Here is a 19,263-nt window from a genome sequence, read left to right as displayed (position 1 = left end):
AAAACTTTTTATCCAGTCCATCAAAAAATATACTAGGTAGCAGGTTAAGTTATTTACCAGGGTAGGGCTTCTGTGAAACAGGGCATAGAGGGGAGCCCATTATTACCCTGCATGGGGACAAAATTTCATTAGCAGGCATTCCTTTGAAAGTATGTAATTTTTTACCCAGTTCTTAAATCACTATGGATCTGGTAAAAACATTTATTGCTTAGCTTTCCATCACTTTAATGAAATATATCACATAATAAACTTACAAAGGGAAAGTAGCATAATTTATTTGTTTGTATTTAAGTATAAAATTTGAGCCCTGATCCTTGCACGTGCTAAGTGTAATATATTACTGAGTGAGATCCCCAGCCCCATAAAACTCATGCTTCTCTACTACCTTTTCCCTATAATGAGATTGAAAACTACCTTAAATGCCATCCTAGACCCTTCATCTAGTAGCTGTTGGAAGCAGAGACCCACAGCTAAGCACTGAGCCAAACTTCTGGAATCCAGTTGTAGAGAGGGAGGAGTGATAAGCAGAGGTGTCAAGACCATGCTGGGGAAACCCACAGAAACAGCTGACTTGAGCAAGTGGGAGCTCAAGGATCCCAGTCTGACAGCTAGGGGAATGAGCATAGGACTGAACCAGGCCCACTAAATGTGGATGTCAGTTGGGAGGTCTGGGAAGTCTATGGGGCCTCTGGCAGTGGAACCAGTATTTATCTCAAGTGCATGAATGGGCTTTGGGAGCCCATTCCCTATGAAGGGACACTTTCTCAGTCTAGATACACGTTGGAGGTCCTAGGCCCTGCCCAAATGACATGACAGAGTTTGATGATCCCCATGGACTGCCTCACCCTCTCTGGGGAGTGGATGGGAGATGGGATTCGGGTGTTGGTGGAGGGCATGGGAGGATGGAAGGAAGAGGGAACTGTGATTGGTATGTAAAATAAGATTGTTTTTAATATATAGATATAAAGTCTTGAACTTTCTGGGGTCTTGATTAAGCCAACCCATTTCTCAGGGCCTCTGGAGGAGATACAAGATTTCAAATCTTAATCCCACAGAATTGAGGAGAAAAAATCTTGACCATAAATCATGGACAAATCAGGTTTTATTGTGCATAGCAGAGCTGGGCTAGTGGCTGTCTCCCACTAAGGCATAATTCAAGAGATCATCCCCAAGCCAATTTCCCATACCTCTTATAGAGCAATAGGGCAGGGAGGTGGGGTTATTCAAGCAGGTGTGGTTACAGAAGCATGACTGGGAAGTTAATATTTTTTGCAAACCAGTTTAAGAAATCTTCCTGGAATCAGATGTTACAGATGATTTATGGTTACAAGGTGTGTCACAGCCCAGTTCTAAGAAACAGAAACTTAAGTTTTAAACTAAACAAAAATTTAACTATAGACTCAATATGGTTCCTAGGAACAAAATGGAATCAGATTGGTTCCTCACAATGACATGTAGGACATTACCTTGACCAAGGTTTTTATTGCTATGATAAAACATAATAACCAAAAACAACTTGGGGAGGTAAGGGTTCATTTCATCTCACATTTTTACTGCACATGAGCTGATCATAGTCCATCATAAAGGGAAGTCAGGGTAGGAACTTAAGGCAGAAATCTGGAGGCAATAACTGAAGCAGAAGCCATGGGGTGATAGGAGATGTCCCCTATATGCTGTGTCTCTCTTATTGGTTGAAGAATAAAGCTGTTTTGACCAATAGACAGGCAGAATTTAGCTTGGCAAGAATTCCAAACAAAGAGTCAAGGAAAAGGAAGACAAAGAGCAGAGGGATTCAAAAAACCCAGTTATCATTGGTATGCCAAGACCAAGTGGTGATACACAGGTCTTATACACCAGGTTAATAGTAATACTACACAGGTTAATAGTAATAGGTTTATAGTTAAGAGAGAGCTGGCCAGCAAGAAGCCTAAGTCAATGGTCAAACAATTATAAATATATATTAAGTTTCTCAGTGGTTATAAGTGGCTGGCAGGACCTAGGGGGCAGAGAGAAACCAGGCCAGTGGACCGAAATATAGAAAATTCTCCCTTTACAATATAGGTATGGTGCTTAGTGGTATAGGTGTGTGTGTGTGTGTGTGTGTGTGTGTGTGTGTGTGTGTGTGTGATTTATTAGTGACTTAGAGGTTGTGGCCTTATTAGTCCAATAATGGCTGTTTACCAATGGAAAGGCAAAAAGTCTAGTAGTCTAGTAGTCTAGTAGTTTCCCAGTCTAGGAGTCTGGATATATGAGCTAGTTTTCAGTCTACAGTCTACCTTGTAGTTACAAAGAAGTAGATTCTAATACCAATGAATGGCCTCAGCAGTAAATAAAAGTACCTGCTAGAAAGAGTGAGAGCAAGGAGGCAAAAGGCAAAACTTCCTTTCTTCCATGTCTTTTTTTTTTTCTTATTTTCCTAGGCTGATACCAGAAGGTATGACATGGATTTAGATTAGGTCTTCTAATCTTAAATGATCCACGTTTAGGATGTCTCTTCTGGTATCAGAAGACCAGGATTAAGAATGGGTCTCCTTCAAATGATCCAATCAAGAAAATCCTTCACTTGTGTGCCCTAATACTTGGTTTTTAGTTGATTCCAGATATAATAAGTTGACAAACAATATTAGCATCACTAACATAATGCAGCAAATTGCCTATTTCATGATCAAGAAGGCAAGAGGTAAGGTGAAAGATCTTGGGGTCCCATAATTTCCTTTAGGAGCAAAGCTTCAGTAACCCAATGGCTTCTCTCTAAGCCCTACCTCTTTAAGCTCCCACAGCATCCCAATAGTTCCAACAAAAACACTAACTCTACAGCTTATGCACCTTTGGGAAACATTTATCTGAACAAAAGAAAGGCAGAAATAATAGAGTAGAGGTGCCCTCATTCTGTCAACCATGTTCTTATGTCATTACCACCACTCCTTTGCTTTCTATATTTTTACTCTAATACAGTGAATAAGAAACTCAAAAATTTGATTTAGAACTTTACTCAGTTTTTGTCAAAGGATATATGTAATACAAATTCAAGAAGCAAAAAGGGAAAGAATAAATATCTTTTTTATTGTTGGAGAAACTTCAGTTTAGAGAGAATGGAATAATACTTCAAGATCACATAGCTTGTAAACAAGAAGGAAACATTAGAAAAATTCTATTTCCAGAAGAAAACTGCCAATCCTTAGAAAGGCAAGAGTACTTTACAAAATATATTTACAACATGAGTATTGTCTGGGGTATATAACAACTGCATCCAGTCTGAAAGAGAACTGTAACCAACCTACTTTTAAAAAATTGGAAATAGCCAAAGACACAAATAGCTACTCTGTCAAAGAGAATACATAGATAGACTAGGGAACACTGTGATAAGCTGTGCATAACAAAAGCCATACATAAAAGTTTTCTTGATAATTTCCAAAAATTGCCTACAATCCAAATGTCCATTAAGTGACAGAGTAGATTAAAAATTATTGCAGTATCTTCACAAAATAGAAATGAGATGCAACAAGAGTGATAAAGTGCTAGCATATGTAACAAATGAATCTCACAAAGTAATAAAAAGAAAAAGCAGAATGAAAAAATTAATGATTATATATATACATATATATATGTATATATATAATTTGAAAGGAGGGAAAATATTCAGTGGTATTTAAAGTCAGGTGGGCTGAGTAGATAGTGAGTAGAAGAAGACTTGTAGGGTGAAGCTACCTAGAGGGCCAAACAGATACTGCTGCTTAACCCAGTAGTGAATAAGCAACTTTATTTCTGAAACTGTGCATGGCTGTACACACCGCAAAACTCAACTTCCCCAGGGTCTGTTATACTGCTAAGAAGGGTTTTACAAAAGAAAAGAAAATTTCTAGAATTCTCCCTGAACTAAATGCTTGCCTTGGCAATTAGGTTTGGAGCCTCAGAGCCCTCCACTGGATAGTAAATTTCACCTCTACAACATTTCTTGCCCTTCTTGGTGATGATTACAAGCAATCTAATGCCTCTGGTAGCTATGATGGTAGTTTTGGAAAATATAATTTGATGATCAGAAGTTCCCTTTAATAAAATGGCTACTTGGACTCTTTCAGGGCTGCAATTACGCTGATATGGGTCAAGTCCAAACTCTTGAAGAATTGGCATCAGGGGTGACATAAATAATTAAATTAATTTTCCTTCCTCTTTTATAACCCAGATGTCTCTAAAATAATTTATAGTAATGATTGGACTGACCCACACATCATAAGCTAGTCCACCACCAGGTAAGAGTGAAAAACTAGAGAGCTCTTCTGGGCTTTTTAGTCATAAGGCTGTGTCTCCAGAATCATTAGGATGAGCATCTAAAACACCTACAAGAGTTGTCTGCCAAGAAGAAATAAGAGTGAGGGCAGTTCCCCAATACTGACCCAATCCATCCATGCTGGTGAGAATGGTATTAGTACCTGCATCCATCACTTCATCACCTCAATGGTTAATTCTACAGCTCCAGGGTGGAGAAAACCTCTACATACACACCAAAGAGTGACTGTGACCTATGGGGATTACACCCTCAGCAATATAACTATAAATAAGGAGTCAATGGCCTCCCTTCACCAGTCATCACAGAAATTGGTACTGATCCCCAATCAGAAAGTGTCTGGTCCTGAAGCTGGCCCAGAATCTGGGATTATGGAAGAAAACAATTGTTTCCTGACACACATATAACCAATATGCTTTTCTAGATAACTTCTCAAACCAGAGGGATGGCCTCCAGAAAAAGAGGACTACATTTACTAATGGCATTCCAACTAGAAGTTACTTACCTATATCCTTTGTAATCATGTCTTGCATGCTGGAGCACTGAGTTTAATGCAACCTATAACATCATCTCAGTATATCTGAGTGGTTATAATCTGGGTATTGACACCTTGTAATTGAGTTCATGAGACAAAAATCTGTGAGATAAATGTCATACGTGAAAATTTTTAAGTTGGTATTTACCTACATAATGTATATATCACCTCTGCTTTGAAATGTCTCTTTTGCTGACCTAGTCCTTCTGCCTCTGCATAATAACCAGGCAGACTTCACTAAACTCTTGCATCCTATGGCTAATATATTCAGACTTTTCAAGTAGAAGTCAGTGTCTTTTGATAGGCTAATATGTAGATGGTAATCAACATACTAAGCAGTCTAAGGTAAGAGAATAGAGTGAAACACAGTGCTATGTTTAGTCACTATATATTAGTGTGTTGGGCCACTACACAAATAGACCAAGATCCAGAAAGATGCAGAGAAAACTTGCCAATGGTAATTCTCCCTGGTTGAATTTCAGCTCCATCTGAAAAACATTTTTTCAACACAATATTTTTATTGATTATTTGGAATTTCACACAGTGCATCCTGATTTTACATGCTTCCTGTTCCTCCCAGGTCCACCATCCCACTCTTGTGCCTCCCTAAAAAAGAAAGGAAGGAAGGAATAAGTATACCAAGTCCAATTTGTGTTGCCCATATACACATTGGAACATAGTCAAACTCCCAGTGGCCAGCCCTTTAAAGATAATTAAGTCCTTCCCCACATTTCCCCAGCCAGAAGCCATCAACTGTGAAGAGCTACACTTCAGTATCCCTATCACAATTTTAAGTACTTTTGTCAGTGGCTTCCTATCTAGACTGTTTCTTTTTCTTGGGTGGGGAAAGTTGTCACAGAAGCCTTCAGCATCTCTAATTCTCAACTATGAACCTGCCATCATTAATACCACTGCAAAAGAAGCTTCCTTGAATGTATCAGCAGCAGTCTCTAACAAGCTCACATTTGGGCTGGGAAGATATCTCAGCCATTAAAGGCTATGCTTACAACCAAACATGAAAACATTTTTTCTAAGCAAAAAATTAATTTTACAGTAATTATGTAAAGCTTTTTATGTCAAGCATAATCTTTTCTGGCCCAATCTGCTTACTGTCCTGTATGCTTCTTGCACCTTTATAAGTTTCTGCTTTAGGTTAGGAAAATTTTCTTCTATGAAGATTTTATTTTTATTGAAAATATCTGTCCTTGGATCTGGGATTCTTCTCCTTCCTCTATACCTATTATTCTTAGGTTTGGTCCTTTCACAGTGTTCCAAATTTCCTGGATGTTCTGTGTCAGGAGCATTTAAAATTTAACAAATTCGTTAACCAAGGTATCCATGTATTCTATCATGTCTTCAATGCCTAAGATTGTCTCTCCCATTTCTTGAATTCTGTTGGTGAGGCTTGCCTCTGCAGTTCCTGTTCGAATTCCTAAATTTTTCATTTCCAGAATTCCCTCAGTTTGGATTTACTTTACTGGTTCTATTTCTAATTTCAGGTCTTAAGCCATTTTATTTATTTCCAAACACTCTTTGTTTCGGTTTTCCTGTATTTCTTTTAAGGGACTTACTCATTTCTCTTGTAAGGATTGCTATCATATTCACAAAGACAGTTTTAAGGTCTTTTTCTAGTTCATTAGCTATGTTGAATATTGAGGACCTACTGCGGTAATATAGTTGGGCTCTAGTGGAAACATATCTCCCTGGCCTTTACTGACTATGTTTTTATGCAGGAGTCTCAGCATTGGGGTTTGGGATGGTCATAAAACGTCTAAATGTTCATTTCTGGATTTGTCTTTGGTGAATGGGTGTTTTAGTCTTGGTTTCTATTTCCTCTCTGTGTTTTCCGATAATGTGATGGCCATGTGTTGCCTGTTTTCCTGGCCTACTTAGCTGGTGTGTTCACAGGGAACATCTGATGGTACTGGAGGCTGGGATACTGGGATGAGCTGATGAAAGGAAATTTGAAGAAGTCTTTGAGATCGCTTGGGGATGGAATCAGTGGGAAAAAAGGGGGGAAGACCATAGCATGCTTCCTGTTACAGAGCTGCCGATCAGACTTGGAGTGGGAGGAGTTGAATCTCAGGAGAAGTAGGAGAGGTGTGGGTCTGCCTGCATTCTACTTGTTGCCCTGGGGGCACAGTGCTTGGGTTTCAGAGGGTGTCTTGTGCAGTTGGGGTCTAGGGCAAAGAAACATGTGGCGGGGAGTAAGGTTAGAAGAGGAAGATCTATGGATTCACAGGAGATGGGAGAAGGGAGGGCGAGAAGTCTGCCAGAGGTGTTTTGCTGCAGAGCTAGGGTGAGACTGGGACTGGGTCTGTGCCAACAGAGGGAGAGGAGGTCTGCAAGCAGCCTACCTGGTTTTCTGGCAGGCATAGCCTGTGTTTTAGCAGGGGGTGCCTGCTGGAGTTGGGTTTTGGGACAATGCAACATGTTAGGGGTAGGGAGGCTGGGAGGGGATCATCCGTGGGATCCATAGGAGATGTAGGTAGGAGTGAAGGAGGGTTGTAGCTGGTGTTTGGTTGCAACACTAGGGACAAGACTGGTGGTTGGGTCTGGAGAAACAAAGAGAGGGGGAAGAAAGTCTGCCCTGAAAACATTTTAAAGCAAAATGTTTCATGTGTTGTTACCATGCATAGTCAATAGTTCATGAAATTCACAGATAAAGGTGTATAGTTAACCAGAAATAAATAGATGATTTCATTTATAGATGTTTTCATTTTTTACCTTTAGTTAATATATAATTGGTACATATTTATGTGGCTTGGTATTGTAATTTAATAACCAAATCAGGGTCACAAGCTTCCCTGTACTTACATATTTTCATTTCTATGTGTATGCACCCTCAAATTCTGCTTACCTAGTTATTTTCGAATGTAACATTACATGTGACAACTGTAACTGCCCTACTGTGACACACAACTCAAGAATTAACTCCCCCACTGTGTTTCTGTACCCATTCTCCACCTGTTACTTTTCTCTTCTTCCCCTCCTTCTTAGCTCTCAGTGGCCTCTAAAGAATAATTGTTCTCCATCTTTAATTCTAAATCATTTCCTTAGACTTATATTTTCCTCCTCTAATCTAAGATACTTTGCTCTTGCTATCTCAATAGTACTTTATATTCAGCTCAGAGTAACGGCATCAGAAGTTTCCTTATTACACTTCATTGACAATTCACTTAAAATCTTTTAAGGAGCACTTGCCATGCCATGTGCCAGGCTTGGTGACCAATCAGGTAAGGTTAAGGAGTAAGCCTCTTAGACTAGGGCCATGCTCACAGCACCATGGAGATTAAAATTTCAGCAGTAACACAAAGAAAATATGCCTTTTCCTTGACAAGGGCCCCCCCAAAAAAAGAATAGCATTGAAGGGTAAGATTTGGAGAAGGGTCGGGGAATAAACACTTGGGATGCTGCTGGCAGGTTGGAAATTTGGCCTTATTCAAAAAGCAAGGTAAACACACTGGCAAATCCCCAACAACTGAGCAGTGTGATCAGATTTATGTTTTAATAACAAAATGAAACAAACCTCTGGAGCAATGATTTCAAAGAGAACAATCTGGACCAATCACATAAGGTTTTTTTTTAAATCTTCCTTGGATTAAAAAGTAATAAAACACAATCAACACCAATACTCAACTGGAAATGATGTAAGCCTTGATAATTCAGAAATGATGAACAGGGAAGAGATCCCATCCATAGAGAGCCTGCTCTCAGAGACTACACAGGAAGTTCAACATGGAATCCAAGCAGTTTACAGTATCCCTACTTTCTCTTTCTAACCAAAAGAACACTCATATGGGAACATGGCTTGCATTTTAGCTTTACTTTATCATTCTTAGGGAAATGGCTAATTGCTGTCCTGTGATGAAAGGCTTCTAAACTATCAGGTCCTCACCTTCACTGTTTGCCTCTTCCTAGGACAGAGTGAGGCCTGCTTTTCACATTCTCAGAAGCAGTAAGCTGTGGGGGTTTGATAATCAGTTAAATGACTGGGGTCCTCATTAGCAGAAATCCACTGACCATGCTTTTCTAAATAATTATTATTGCTTTTCAAAATTATTAAATATGTGTGAGAGGGGGGTTATGTGCAGAAGTATAGGACAGAGGATAGAGATTTGGGATTCCCCTGGAGGAGGAGTTACAAGCAGTCATGAATCTCATCATGTGGATGCTAGGAAACAAAGCAAGGTCCTATGCAAGAGCCATAAACACTCTTGACTCTTCCGGTCCTAAATAATGTTTTTGGTTTTGGGACTGTTAACAATAGCTCTCTGTTGACTGGATATGTAGCCCAATTTTTAGGATACTTGTCTACAATGTAGTAACCCCTGGGCTTGATTCTCAACATCACATTAAACTTGCTGTTATATTTCTGTAATCCCTGCACCAAAAAGCTAGAAGCAGGGAGATCAGGAATTGAAGGTAGTAATCTACTACCACAAGAGGACCCTGTATCAAAAACCAAACAAAATGAAAGGTTAACTCCTTTATTTCCATTTCAGAAACCTAGCCAGTTGCAGTATTTCCCCTTTTGCCCTTGGAATGTTATGATGAATAATTTCAGAAGATATAATGTGGGATAGCTAAATTGTTACATATCAGGCTTCTGATAAGAGAGTGTTAACCTGGCAAGAAAAAAATAATGTAACATTATTATGGATCTAGCAGATAAAATATTAAGCTTATCTCAAAATAAACATTATACTTAAGAGTCAATTTCAGCTCTGAGGGGCAATGCGTTCTATTCATTTGTCTAAACATAAATGTTCAACTCACATGCTCTTTTACAATAAGAATGTCAATCAAAAGGCACAGACTTAATCAGCTACAACTGAAACTATGTAGGAGAAATTAAATTTGTTCATTTTGCCATGTATTCCCATTTTCAAGTTACAATTTAGGATTAAGAAGTGTTGAAAACAGCTTAAAAATGAAAGGTACTGAATAACCTCTAAGGACACACTTATCCCATACACTTTATTGATTTTTCTTTTAAAAAGTACATTTCAGTCATTTCCTGGCATTGTATTGGTGGGTTGCACAGCATTGTAGACACAGTTCATTCTGGAGACAGGTGATCAGTAGGGACCCAAAGGTGGTGGCCAAGAAAAAAAAAAAAAAGAGGGCTACAGATGCAAAGTTGATGTTCTATTCCCAGCCCCAGTGTTAAATAAAAAATATACAGAGGCTCTTGTTCAAAAACATTGGGAGAGAAATAGTAGGACTCAAGTCATGTATGTCAAGTATGAGATGCAAAATACGGAATTTCATGGGACAATCAAGCCCTGCTTGGAAGTACAGGTCCAAGCAAGAGGCAGCATGGTCCTGCTAAGCTCTCCATATACCTATTGGAGGTGGCTGACAGTTTCCAGTGGAAGATAATGTTTACGTTGGGCTGTGTTAAACAATCTGGTCAATCACAAAGTCTTTATTTTTCTTTCTATTTCTCAGCGTGGACAGGAGAGGCAGGAAGTAGGAATATAGTCAAATTTAAGCATACTTATTTTTGGAAGGCATTTATTTCTTATAAAAATCAGAGAAAATCTGCCAAATAGCTAACACAAATCCATCTGGGGTAAGGGAAGGGGAAGAGATTGTAAACTATAGGTTTTCTATTGAGATACTAGAACCAACTGGTTGCCATGGTGAAATGGTAGAGAGATTTTCTTCAGTGTTCCATTCTGATTTGGAAAAGCAAAACTGATACTGAACCCAAAGTTTGGATCTCAATTGAAATAGCCAAGCCTGAACCTCAGGGGAAACACCAAGAAATACCCTGGGGAAGGCAGAAGCGAGATGTTGGGGCTAGAACCTGGAACAGGAAGAATAGCAAGCTCTGAGAAGCTTCAAAAATAGGATTTTATTTTAGTCATAGCTTATTGAGCCTGGGACTTGAGCACAGAGCTGTGACAGTCACCTTCTAGAAATGTTTTCATTTAATATGTGCATATTCCCAACTAAATAATGTAATAGGAATGATTACCTTCATTCTGCACAGGAAGAAACTGAGGTCAGATAGATCACAGAATTTGGACATTCATATTGCTGTAAGAGACTGGATTCCAGCCACCACTCCAACAGGAAATGTCACCCTAAAAACTGAACAATCAGTTCAGTAATATAAAGGAATGTGTTGTGAACGTTGTGGGCTTTAGACCAATAATACAAGAATGCAGTGAACTAGAAACAGTTTTAAGCTCTAATTAGAGATAATGGCAAGATGTTACCCCTTAAGACTTAAATATTTTTAGGTTGGTATTTATGTTTTCTTTTATCTATTAGAAATGAGTTTCATTAGGTCTTCACTAAAGGCTCATACATTATTTTTTCATCAGAAAGAAACTTCCTATGTTAAAAAAAAAACTGTTTATTACTTCTTTGAGAATGCCATACAATGTGTTTGATCACATTCAGTCCCTCTCTTGACACCTTCTAGACCAATCCCCCCTTCGATATCACTCAAAGTTGTATCCTCTATATTTTTAACCCATCAATTCCAATTTTGCTACTCACGTGTTCTTGGATATGTAGCCTACACTATTAAAGAAAGCTGACTATCCTTCTTCCAGCAGGTTATCAATTGTCCATATCTTGTTGGCTGAGGGGTGGGCTTTTGTGACCATCTCCCTTTCCATACTTGGAATTGGTCAAGCTTGAGTTTGCATAGATCTTATGCATGAATCTACGGGTATAACATTGAGTTATCATGAGTTGGTTTCATACTATATCCATTGGCAAAATAATAGTAGAAGGTTCTATGCTAGTGCCTACAATATATTTAGCCACAGATTCTTTGCTCAATGATGATGGATCAGGACATAAATCCAATCAGAAACTGGGTGGTTATTCCCAAAATATTCATGTTTTACAATTACACCAGTGGGCATATCTTGCCAGGTGAATCATTCTTGCACCTTGCAGTGTTGACAGTTTATAAGATTCATGATTCCTTTTCTCTTCTGATAGCTGGTATAGCACTGTCTACTACTATGAAAGCTAGATAGTAGAGGTGAAGCTCCCAGGTCAGAACCAGTTTAATATCTGTGTCTGTGACTCAGGTATGTGGTGACTTTAGCAATAGGGTCTTACCATCAAATTCTGGAGAGTAACAAGGAGCATTGGAAATAGCCTATAATATTTGGGGTCTATGGGAACTGGTTGTCCAGCAATTACAAGAGAGCCGAGTCACAAAAGTACAGAGATTTTTATTTGTTAGCCTGTGATATCTTATAGAGGCATTGCCATCCTGCTCTAGGCTAAACTTCTTTTTACGTGGTTGGATACATGCACACTCATGCCTTATGTGCTTCTAAAGTAGTGGGTTTTCATATAACATTTCTAAAGATTTTTAGTGTTTACATGTCTTTCCTTTTTTCCCTTCTCAACCCTACTTTTCCATCCTCCACTCCAGTTTAATCCTTCCCATTCCAATAGTCTCCTTAAGCCTCTCTACAAATTCTTTCTATCTTCCTTCCCTTGAAAGCCCCCTCCCCACATTATTAGGTCTTATTCCAGATTGCTGATATTGGTCTAAAAAGGAAAAAAAAACATAGTGATAAAATGACTCCTAATGATACTCTGTTATACTCATAGAGCAATTCCAGGTTCAGCTGTCATCAGAGAAGCTTCCACCTGCAACATATGGGAACAAATATGGGGATCCACAGTCAGACAGTAAACAAAGAATGAGTGACCTTGGTGCACTCAGCCCTAAATGAGATTTCTCCATCAGATGCCTCCCCTCAGAACTCAGTAAACCCTGTAAAATAGGAGGCAAAAAGAGTATAAGAGTCAGAGGCTATGGAGGATACCAAGAAAATAAGTCTTTCTAAATCAACATGAACAAAGCTCTTATGAACTCACAGAGACTCAAGCTGGATGCACATGGCTTATGTGGCTCTGCACCTGGTCTTACGTGTATACATCATGGCTTCCAGTTTAGTGTTCTTATGGGATGTCTGAGTGTGCAAACAGGTGAGTCACTGATTCTTATGCCTTCTTGTAGACTCTTTTCCATCTGTGGGTTTGTCTTGTCTGACTTTGATGTAGTAGTTTTTGGTTTATCTTATTATATTTCATTTTGATTTAAAAAAATGAGTGAATGAATGACTACCTAGCCATAGAGTAAAGGTTAACAATGTATATATACATAATCTATCATATAAATATATAAAATAAAGAGTAAGTTTCTAAATTTTGGCAATCCCACACCCAACAGAAAATTTTCACATTCTATCTCACAATAAAGCAAATATGTAAATAGATGTTTTTCCAAAGAAGAAACGTAAATGAAAGGTGCTTGCCATCACTAATTGTCAAGAAACCTAAAAAACATAAGGAAATAATACCCTACAATGGTTAGGTTAGATGTTATCAGGAAGCCAGGAGAGAGTAACTGTGGTGGGGGTGTAGAGATATGGGGTAGGATTAGATAGGGGCATATATAAAATACTGCTGAAGTTCCTCAAAGAGAATTTAAGTAAAATTAGCATGTGACCTAACAATCTTGCTTCTGTGTATGTTTGATGGAAATGAAATCAGCAACTCAAATTTATATTTACCATTCATGTTCATTAAAGAATTATTCACAAAAGCAAATACATATAAATAACCTAAGTGTTCTTCATTGTTGACTTGATACAAAATTATGATGTAACTCAGGCATAAGAAAAAAGAAGCTAGCTGGGCATTGGTGGCTCATGCCTTTAATCCCAGCACTTGGGAGGCAGAGGCAGGAGGATCTCTGAGTTCGAGGCCAGTCTGGTCTACAGAGGGAGTTCCTAGACAGCCTCCAAAGCCACAGAGAAACCCTGTCTCTAAAAACAAAAACAAAAAAAAAAGAAAGAAAAAGAAAAGAAAGAAGAAGCTGCTGGTTTTAATAGTTCAGTAATGAGTACCTGGCATGTATAAGGACTTAGGTCATTCTCCAGCATAGGAAAAAATACAGAAACGTGTCATTATGTTAGTGGAATAACTCAGACTGAGACACACACACACACACACACACACACACACACACACACACACACACACACACACACACACACACACACGAAGATAACTATGCCAGGCACTGAATGTACTATTTAATGTCACTGTATTATTTATTTCATAATGTATAACAAATTAATATATACAATTGACTTTGTAAGTTATTTGTACATAATCTAGATAAGCCAAATCTTCTCTGTCCTGTGTCTAAATCAAATTCTTTCCAGCAAAATTCAACTTTTCCCTCAAAGCTTCATGAAGAACTATAGCTTTCCTTCATACAAAACTTTTTATGTACCTAAGGTTTATCTCTGAAGGAAGAAAGGGATTGACTTATTAACCAAGAGAAATATTTCCAAACACATATTTTCCTTCAAAGTATATTGAGCAATGTATACATATAAAGCTAATATTAGTTCAAACTTAAACCACATATTTAATTGCTTATGCCTTTTTACTAATTAGTTGGCAGCAATTATACAGAAGAAAGGAATTACAATCTTCATTACCAAATATATTTCAAGGACATTTCTGAGGGTGGGACCTGTAGCAATACACTAGGTCTGACCTCAGCATTAGAAAATCAAGGATGGAAAAGAAAATATGGGCATATGCATTTCAGGGTGTTTTTAATTTTGTTTCACTCTAGTGAGTTTTTAATTAAGTGAAGTATCACAGAAATCACACAATACAATTCCCAAGGGGCTGATTTAGTGTTTCAAGGTATCTTAACTGTATAACCTTGGTTGGTGAAGTTAGCATCTCTGAAACTTCAGTTGCTTGTTGGAGAGATGGGGCATTAAATCCTTTCCCATAATATAGAAACTCTGAGCCAGGTACTGGTTAGACTTATATGTCAAAGTGAGTTTGCTAAATTTTCATGCACTTTCAGTGGACAGAACCATGATCAGACTTACTATACAGATAAGGAAACTAGGGAACAGAAGGAACATAATATGCCTCAAATAAGAAAACTAGTAATTAAAAGTCTCAAACCCAGGAAATATTCTTCTGGCATCTGCATTCTTAGCCATTGTACACTTAGCCTACCCTTGAAAGTTGAAATCTTGGGTAGTGCAAAGAGGAAGCTCTAGAGATCTCTCACAAATGCTTACCTTGCACAGGAAAGTGAATTGCCTGTCTCATGGTGGTCCTGCACAGCACACTGGGGATGTGGAGGGTCTTTGCTACATGTTTCTGAGCACCTGGGATCCCTCCAAAGCAGTAAATGAGATAAAATGTGATTTATTTAAGAGATGATTAAATAAAACTCCAGGAAAGCAGAGGAGCATGAAAATGAGATGGGGAAGCAATGAAATTAAATCAGGTTACATTAATGAAAAAGTCACGCCTCCTAACCAAATCTGGATCCCACTTACGGCCTTTTGGAAATGAGTAAGAGTGGTCTCATTCAAGGGGCAAGAAATCTGGGTTGTTTCACAAGAGCTGCCATTCTTCATCCTACGGAGCTGTTCCTAGGTTCTTTTCAGGACTAGCCCTGCCCCTGCTTCTGTGAGCAGAGAAAGCTTTTTTAGAACAGTGGTTCTCAACCTTCTTAATGCTTCGACCCTTTAACACAGTTCCTCATGTTGCGGTGACCCCCAACCATAAAATTATTTTTGTTGCTACTACAAAACTAATTTTGCTATTATGATGAATCATAATGTAAAGTCTGTGTTTTCTGATAGTCTTAGGTGACACACCTGAAAGGACTGTTCAACCCCCAAGGAATCATGACTCTCAGGTTGAGAACCACTGTTTAGAGAGAACCTGAGAACCTTTGTTTAGAACAAAGCCATAAGCCACAAGGCAGGATGGAAAATGAAAGGGTACAGGGGAAGGATTTTTGGCAGCATGAGTGAAAAAGTGCATGTTGCAAGTACCAAATTATTTATACTATATCCTTTTGGGAATATTTAGCTTCCAAGTACAGAAATGCAAAGTCATTGCTGTTTGAGGCAAGCTCTCTTCCTGGACTTTTGCTTTTGAGGGTTATTAGGTTATTAGCATTCGGGGCTGTGAGAGATATAGCAGGTTGATAACAAGTGCTCAACAGGTAGACATACTTAGATGAGTGAGTCTATCTTAGATAGGGAGCCCCACCTGATAGCCATGGAGTTAGTGAATGTGGAAACCAGTTGCTCCTATCTGTAATTTCCCTCATGAGTCACTTCATTTTTTTTCCCTAAGAACTTCATTTCTTCCCTAAGAATAACTTTGGGTGTTTTCCCAATGCTTGTGTATTTATCACATGAAAATATTCCATCTACTGGGCACATATATCTGTGGATGATCATGAAGATGACTTTTCACTTGGCTGTATAATTTTGACATATAGAATATATACTGGGACAAGATTCATAACAGGATCTATTTGTCCCAAAAGGACTGTGGACACTTAAAAGTCTGCTTTGTTATTTTACTCAGTCTAACTGCACACGATTATCTCACTTTCACCTTAAAGCAAGTTCAAACTAGACTAAAAGCTTTTGTAAATAGATTGTAAATTCAAAACTTTACAGCATGCACAAGATCAGAGTTGCAGATATCTGGCAGGGTTGTTATGTAGAACACACTAGGAAGAGCATGCCTAGGGTGTTTTCTTTGCTTTGAAAGTCTGTTAACAATGGACCTGTGTTTCAAAGTTGTGACTGAGCACTGTATCTGCCCCCCATGTTCCCTCTCTGGTTGTGGTCTTTCTCCTATGTCCTTGGGGCCTTGTGTTACCATGGCAGCGTCTCAACTCCTTATCACTTGCCCTAGGAAAGTGTTTTTGACCAATGAGAGGTAATTTTCATAATTTTTTTATTTTAACTAGAAAGAAAATTATTTTACATGTCAATCCCAGGTTCCTTTCCCTCCCCTTCTCCCTTGCCACCCCCCCCCCAAACTAACATCCTACCAATCCCATACCCTTTTTGCTCCCAAGGGAGGGTGAGGCCTTCTATAGGGGATCTTAAAAGTCTGTCTTATTCTTTGGGATAGGGCCTAGGCCCACCTCCTTGTGTCTAGGCTGAGGGAGTATCCCTCCATGTGGGATGGGCTCCCAAAGTCCATTCCTATGCTAGGGAAAAATACTGATCCGCTACAAGAGGTCCCATAGATCTCCAAGGTCTCCTCACTGACATCCACATTCAGCGGGTCTGGATCAGTCCCATGCTAGTTTCCCAGTTATCAGTCTGGGGACCAAGAGCTCTTCCTTGTTCAGGTCAGCTGTTTCTTTGGGTTTCACCATCACTTCAAGGCTTCTGAAAGTTTTAAGACTAGAAGAAGAAGAAGCTAGAAGAGGAAGCTAGGAGAAGTGAGGACAGGAGAATTAGAACAATGACAGTAGATTAAAGAAACTGACTCGGCAAAGCATGTGTGGAGAATTCATTCACCCTCAGATTTTCTAAGTCACTCACTTGCTGAAGTGAGATTTTCTAAGTCTCTCACTCTCTGAACTCAGAGGAGACATTGAGGCTGGACTTTAAAGGCTCCCACTAATTAGCATCATTTGCAACTATGAAAAGTAATAAAGAGTTTCAAGTGAGCATTAATTCATTCAACAAGTTTGCCTGGTTATCTCTATGGAACAAAGAAATCAACTAAATACTGGAGACACAAGAGTGAAAAATAAAATAAATTAGTCCAAGGTTCTTGTCTAGATGGGGCCTACATTCTGATAGGAGGTTTAAAAGAGTAAAATTAATATATGAATTATACTATATGCTAGAAAGTCAGTACTGTGCAAAACAAGAGCAGAATAAATGATCTGAAAAGTGTCATGGAATTGGTTGTATTTTAAATATGATTGCAAAGGTGGGCCTCAAGGCGTAGAGACATTAAATACACATTTAAAGGACGTGAGGGAGTCAGCTATGCAGTTACTGGGGAGGAGGGGCTGGAAACAGGATCAGAAAGAACATTCCAACACAGGAAATGGAGCCTGGAGTAGTGGGGCAGTGATGGTGGCTATGTGGCTACATGGAAATTATCCTATATTACAGGAAACGAAAAGAGATCTGAGATACCCCCAGTCAAATGCCCAGGCTCTGCAGGACATTGCATGTGCAGAGAAGTGGTAAAAGTTCAGAATGATGATATTAAGGTAATATTTCATTCTGCTGTTTTGAGGTCAAATTGTGAGTAAGGGGTAGTAGCAGAAAGAAGGGAAACACTAAATTTAGAGAATGCTATTGTAACACCAGTAGGGGTTAGGACATGATGGGAACAGGAAGATGGTAAATAGAACTTCTGTTTTGATTATATAAAGGATTTCCAAAAGCCTAGATAAGGAATTTAGGGTGTTATAGAACATAAAGCTTGAGGGATGTTACTCTAGTCCCCAAATCTCATGACACAATCAGAGAACCTGAGCCCTTAATTTCAGAGTTTGAATAAATTTCCGAAGCATACACAGTGGGAGGGAGGTGGAAGTAGATGTCAATACCACTAGTATCAGTAAAGCCTAACACAACTGATACAGCTATGGAGGCCAGGACTTAAGGCCAGCTAGTCTCCTTGGGACTTGATAAAGACTTTATGAGGTGAGAATACAGACATAAGAAAGATATTGCAGATATATGTGCCTCTGCTATCCCTCCTGCTACAATAACCTTTTCTGTGGAGAACAATGACATTTTTCTTGATAGTAGCACTGAGTCCTACCTACTAGCCATGTTTATTTAGTAGGCAGAAACAAAAGGCTTTTATTTTTAAATCATTCATACATAGTAAACCTTCAAGAAAGTCTTTTCATGACGGGAATGGCATAAGTACTGATCAGGACAACTCTGCCACAATGAGTAACATTCTGGCCACCGCTCTGCAGTTATCACTTTGACATTTCCCACAAATGTACCTTCCACTGCTCTGATAATGCCTATAGAACTATTTAGCTGCCAGCAGTAAATCCCCCTTGGGTAATCTCAAAACTCTGAAGGAAAAATGCCTTTATTTCCCAGGAAATATTGTCTTTTCACAATCTATTAATCCTGCTTATACTCTTTGCCAATAGTCTCTATCTATGTATTATAAAAGGGAGTCCTTAACAAATGCTGAAAGACTGATAAGGTGATTTGCCTCTCATCTAGGAAAAAAAACTGTATCTGGAATGAAGCCAAAATAATTTTGAGGAAAGTCCATTTTTCTCTCACTTTGTGGCATAGCTAGGGCTCCATTCTTCCTTCTTATATATTTACTTGACAAGAGCACCAATAAATCAAGTCTATCATTTTTACCCAAGAAGCAATTTAAACAGTGGTCCTATGAAATACTGGAGTTGCTGTTTTAGATTTTCTTAATTTGGCTAAATATTGTGTACATTCCCTGAGCACTCACACATCAACTAGCAGAAGAAGCTTCCAGAAGCCTGCTGAGACACAGGAACAAGTCTGTCTTGACTCAATGCCATCTTTGTTCCCTCCACAAGGCTGCTAATTCAGCTTTCACGGTGGCTTTAAAATAG

This window comes from Cricetulus griseus, chromosome 6 (genome assembly GCF_003668045.3).
Source record: "Cricetulus griseus strain 17A/GY chromosome 6, alternate assembly CriGri-PICRH-1.0, whole genome shotgun sequence".
Taxonomy (NCBI): domain Eukaryota; kingdom Metazoa; phylum Chordata; class Mammalia; order Rodentia; family Cricetidae; genus Cricetulus; species Cricetulus griseus.
The sequence above is the reverse complement of the archived record's forward strand: the minus strand, read 5'-3'. Positions refer to the sequence as shown.